This window comes from Cyprinodon variegatus, unplaced genomic scaffold, assembly GCF_000732505.1.
Source record: "Cyprinodon variegatus isolate N-32 unplaced genomic scaffold, C_variegatus-1.0 Scaffold12, whole genome shotgun sequence".
Classification (NCBI taxonomy): domain Eukaryota; kingdom Metazoa; phylum Chordata; class Actinopteri; order Cyprinodontiformes; family Cyprinodontidae; genus Cyprinodon; species Cyprinodon variegatus.
The window spans coordinates 2,671,706-2,677,922 of NW_015150465.1; the positions used below are offsets into that span (position 1 = coordinate 2,671,706).

General features: G+C 36.3%; 1 protein-coding gene across 4 annotated transcripts in view; it reads left to right on the top strand.

Annotated features, from left to right (window-relative positions):
- The window catches only part of LOC107088969 (inactive ubiquitin carboxyl-terminal hydrolase 54-like), a 94,407-nt gene that overhangs the window by 18,916 nt on the left and 69,274 nt on the right, over positions 1-6,217 (top strand). The window lies entirely within an intron of this gene.

Sequence of the window (6,217 nt, forward strand, 5' to 3'; positions counted from 1 at the left end):
TTTATAATCTGATTTTGGGTTCACAAGAATAAGATGAGTAAGTTCTTCGCCAGTATGTTGGTATAAGCAAAGAAAAACCTTTTTATTGCTTCACCAACTGAGTGTGAAGTATTACACTAAATCCAATCTTTGATGGGATTCGAGGTGTAACTATGCAACTGTGTATAAACACAAACTTAAATGCAATCCAAATATTTGGTAACATTTACGATAGGATTTGTTTTTATATCTTTTTTTTAGCCAAAATGTATTAACCCTGGAGGTTTTTTAGTTTAGTTTTACCAATGTTTTTCTGCAGACTAGAAACAATATAAAGGTTTTGGAGTGACTTATACATGAGGTAAAAATTAGGGTGATGCCAAAGGGACCCTTTGGCCTTAAAGCAATAAATATAGAAAAGATGCAAAATGCTGTTATGCTTTTTACATGCTTTGTTTATAACAAAATAGAACAAAAGACATGTCAATACTTTATCAAAAAAGGCAATTTTCCTTTCTTATTACTTGATTATTGCTTGTCTATCGATGAATAATTTCAGCTGAAGTTGTACAATGAGAGGTGCTGAAAAGTACAAAGGAACTAAACATTTATGCTAACTTTGTCCTGCTGCCTATATCGTGTCTGCTGTATAATATTATTCTAGACCCTATGCCTGGCATGCATTAAGCACAATCCTTTGATACTCTAAGTCTTTATTACAAGTTACATGATTCTTCAGCATACGAAGAATCACACTTTTTTTACTTCTCATCACAAAGACAATTTTTTATAAGTCATGATCTTTATTTTTTATCATTTATAATCTTAGTACAAGGATTCTGTTCAGGTTGGCTCAGTATCACTGCTGTTGTGTCTGCCAGAAGAGCATTTATTCCCTTTGGTGCTAAACTAATAGGGTTAAAGCTCTATCAATTTTAAACTTTTAAAGAATCTCTAATGAGTCTAAGTTTGTTTTATTCTTTGGGTAGATTTGCACATTATCAGCGTTGATAATGACTAATTAGCTAGATCAGATGTTAGATGAATAAAGCCGGTCCAGCATACACAGCGATCTAGAGGTTCCTATTTATAATTCCTTTGGAGAATACATCATTGCATAGAACACACACAGCAGCTAGTGATGATTTATATCTTTTACCTTTTTAAAATAGACTGTTTATGTCAAGCATGATGGTTAACATGGTGAGTTTAATGGTTAATTCATTCAACACTAGTGTCGGATCGATATTGGAAACAGCGAACGCGCTTAGCTCAAGTATCGGTATTGGATTGGATCTGAAAAGAATGGATCGGTGCAAATCACTAATTTTTTATTATTTTTTTTTTAGTTGATCTGTGATAGGAATCTCCAAAGCAGAGTCGAAAGTGGATTATAGTTAGCTAGTAGCAGTATTGCCATTGTGTTTATGACATTTTCTGTTTTTTTTTTTCTCTGAGTTTATAAAACGCTGCCAAAAAATGGGATTTAAAAATGATTCAGTCCCCTTTGATGGTTTAGTAACTTTTTTGTATCATCTTCTACTGTAGCTAACCAGCAGTTGAACTATTTTTCCTTTTGCCTCAAAATAAGTTTCAAACATAGATGCAACAGGTTGTCAAACATATGCACTTCCATTTATTTCCAGTGTAGATAAATATAGTGAACACTTAGCTACCAGTTTACCCCACATTCAATTTCAATTTAATTCAGTTTAATTACTCAGCGCCAATTCTGTACAGAGACAATACCATCAGACTATTTAGAAAAACCAGTTTATTGTCCAGTCGTTGACATGCAAGACCTCCTCCTAGATGAACTTTAGTTTATTAAAAGCATAAAAACTAACTAATCAGGGAAAACAAAAATGATGCAATGCTGCACATAAAACACTTGAAGGCTACTTCTAAATTTAACAGGATGAATGTTTCATATTTTGGCTTTAGTTTATGCATCTATTCTAAATGCAAAGCCAAATTATTCATTTAACTTGCAGCATAAAATATTTAACTATTTTAATTTTTCTCTGTTTCATTTATGACAATAAAATGCCAAAATCTAACAAGCAGGAATTTGTAAGTTTCAACCACATAATGCTCTACCACAAGTGGATTTATTGCAAATGTAAGACTCTCTGCGGCCCACTGGGGCCCCCTTGGGCCAGAAAGTTAACCCACTTTTGCTGCAGTGAAGCTGCTGTGAAGCAGCATCTGCACCAGCATCAGCAGCAGATATGTTTGCTCTGTGAGAAACCGAGGAAAAATACCACCAAGTAAAATCTACATACAGTACATGCTCAGCAATTTTTCGTTTAGCTCAGACAGAAGCATAAAAGCCAAAGGTAGTGTAATATGAAGTCTGCTATCTTTCTGACATGTTTGCTTCTTTGTCTGACTGTTACTACAAATTGCAGAACATGAAATACATTAAATTTGTATCTTTTTGTGCAATATTTTGTTATAAAACGTAATTGAGCTGAATTAAGGTTTATCTGTCATGCTATTAAACTCTCAATGCTGCATTTGAATGTTTTCTTTCTGCAGATATGATGCATATGAAATGTAAGGTAAACTGTCAGTTAAGCAGAGGATAGCAGAGTGCTTCAAAGTCATTTATGTAACGTTGCGGTCGCCTGCAATGAAGAAAAATACTACAGTAGGTAACTTTCCACTATGTGACAAAGCAAAATGGTTTAGTGTTCATTACGGTCCGTTGGTTTGCACCAGGAGGGGCAGGGGAGGGCTGAAAGCTTATCTTTGCTGATGCTGGCGGATATAGGCATTGTGTCACTGAGTTAGAGACGACTGCACATCTATCAGATGGTTAAGGAGCACAATTAACTCAACATCACATCTTTTAATAATGGGAAGAAGTGCAAGTGGACAGAAAGAGTCCCAGAATAATTAAAGAGGCTAAGCTAACCTTTTTTTCTCATCACTTATTTAATAGTCGTTCCACTGTTCTTATATCACCACATGAGGAATCCTGCAATAGTATTTATACCGCTCAATGATTTTTACTTTTTTTCCCCTGAATCATGATGACAAACTTCTTCGTATTTGGGACACGTAAAGTACTGACCCTGAGTCAGTGCGGTACGCTACCAATCAGAGCTGCAGGACTTTTAAGTTATTTGAACATCAACAGACTGTTTCATTTTAATTTTTGTCCCACCTTACTTTGAAAAAAATCTTTAGATCAGCCAGCAAGTCTAAGGCAGCAGTCTAAGCAGAAATGCCCAGACTTCCTTATCCACACACACCTGCTTGAGCTGCTCTGGGGGGACGCCGAGGCGACACCAGGCCAGCTCAAAGACATACGTAGTCCCTCAGGCGTGTCCGGCACCTCCCGAGGGAGACGACCAGGAGGCATCTGGAATAGATGCCCGAGCCACCTCAGCTGGCTCCTTTCGATGTGGAAGAGCAACGACTCTACTCCAAGCTCCTCCCTGGCAACTGAGCTCCTCACCCGATCTTGAGGGGTGCACCCCCCCCCTGTAGGAAACTTATTTCGGCCGCTCGTATTCGCGATCTTGTCCTTTCCGTCATTACCCAGATCTCATGACCATAGGTGAGGGTGGGAACGTAGATTGATCGGTAAATCGAGAGCTTTGCCCCCCTACTCAGGTCCCTCCTCACCATGACAGCCCGATACGGCGACAGCATCATTGCTGACGCCGCACCGATCCGTCTATCAATCTCACGCTCCATCCATCCCTCATAAACATGACCCCGAGATACTTAAACTCCAACTGTTTTTGTTTTTTTTGGTAACTGGAAAAAGAAGTTTGCCCCTGGTCTTAAATATTTTGTTGTCTCTCTTTTGTTTGTGGTTCTTTCGCAGCATTGTGAAACCATCATGTTAAGGTTTTTTCCTCATGGTATTAATTGTTCATCAGAGGTTAAGAACGACCAAAAGTTATTACATTTTTTTCAGCAGTGAGACCTTGTCTAACTTAAGTCTATTCAAATCTCAACTATTTCGAACAAAAATAAAAGAAAGAAGAAAAAAGTGTTTTTTAAGGTAGCTCTTTAATTTTAAATCCACCTAGGATTTTCTGATCAACGAAAAAGTGTGCATTTAGTTAACAAAACGTAAAATCTGATTTAGCAAAAACAAATTGTTTTTTTTTTCCTCATAGTTATAACTTGGTCCAATACTTTGACATAAAAAAAACAAAGAAACATAAATATTATAGCCATAAATGTATCACGCCTGTATTGGGTCGATATGAAAAGAAACATAATTCATCATTGAGCAAAACTACTACACAACATTAAAACCTGCCCCTCCTGATAATGATATCAGTATCTTTTTTTTTTTTTTTTTTACAGTGTCCTTTCTGGCGATGTGGCAATAAGAATAATTGTTTTGATGTCAAAAAGAGCCCAACAGATTTTATTTTCACAAGTGGAGCAGTAGGACTATTGTCATAGTGTTCCGCTTGTTTCATGCATATAAATTGCTTTATTATATTTATGAAGGGAGTTTTACAGATTATATGGACACTGCAATGTAAAAAGCATCGAAGAGGAAAAACAGAAAAAAAATGAGAAAAGATGAAAGAAAGAGAATATATCATGGAGATAATGATAAAGCATCTTCAGTCTGCTTCATCACCTGCAACAAGATGCACAAAGAACAGCACAACCAACAGACATGGAACAAGACATACAATAAAGTAACACCTTGAAACTATCGCTGAGGTAGTAGTAGTATCATCATCAGTATCGGTGCAACCCTAATAAAAACTGCTCTGTAAGAAAAACTATATTTTTGATCTTATCTAGCCAAAAAACGCTCCTTTTTTAACAATTTATTTTGTACGAAAAGAAAAAAAAAATCTGAGCATTAATTTGTTATTCTGTTATCTAAAATCAAGTATATGGTTCCTTTACTGGAAAATTTCAAAAAGATTTTATCAGTTTAAATACTGTTTTCAGTGCAAAATATACTATTATTTTCCAAGATGAAGAAATGAGCAGATATATATATAAATTGAGGGGCTGCTCAGTAGTGCAGTGGGTAGCACTGCGGCCTTGCAGCGAGAAAGATCAGGGTTGGATCATGGCATTCTTTTTGCATGTTCTCTCTGAGCATGCGTGAGTTCTCTCTGGGTACTCTGGCTTCCTCCCACAGTGCAAAAACATGACTGTTAAGTTAAATTCTTCTTTTAAATTCTCCCTAGTTGTGAGTGTGTGTGTGTGAATGTTGTGTTTCCCTGTGATGGACTGGTGACCTGTCCACGGTGTATCCTGACTCTCGCCTGTAGACAGCTGGAGGGAGGCGACACTTGGAATAAAAACATGACAGAACATGGATGGATGGATAGAATTGTGCTCTCTGGTTTTACATTACATTGCAACATAAATAAAATTGAAGGACTAGAAACTACAGACCAGGAAGTAGAAATCACAGTAGTGCCCTTTAATTATCAAATGCAGCCAAAAAAAGATGCTATTGCCAAATGTTGTAATATGAAAAGGACAAACAGGGCAGATGTCAGCGCAGGGTAGCACAGCAAGGCAGGTGTTGTGATGCTGATTGGATTATAGAGACCTATGTAATGACTTTTTGCAGTTATGTAGGCGGCTTGATTTGGCTTGTTACAACAGTTAAAGTCCCCAGTAGCAGCAGTTGTTCATCTTTTATTAAAAAACAGCTAAAAAGCATGCTTTTTTTCCCTTGCACCTTTAAACTAAAATTTTTGCATTTAGGATTTTCACATTTATTATAAACCTTAGCAGAAGTATGATGTCATTTTTTCCAGTTAGTGTCCTGCTCATTTATCAAAATGAAATGAGAAGTTAATGTCCATTGAAACAAAAATGAATTAATGTGCTTCTGGTTCATTTCCTTGCACCATATCATACCGTTCTTTATATTTATTGAACAGAATGCAAACATTTTCTTGCTTTTTAAATGATAAGCCCCACCTATTAATCTGCCTTCGACTTTAAATGATGAAATATAGAAAAAACATGTTTTTTGTTGCATCAAAGCCCAGTGAAAAAGCATTTAGTAATTGTTAAAATCTTTATGCATTTTAATTCTTCTTTGATGATCAAAGGTTGGTAATATGCCAAGTATTTGTATGGACTATGGGTTTCTTTTATTAGGTTTTTCTAAAGAACTTCCCTTTTATCTACCTGGTCACTTTTTTTTTGCGCACTTCAAACATCTGAAACATGGAACATACACACAAATTACTCTCTTAGAAATTACGTCTTGCTGCAGTGT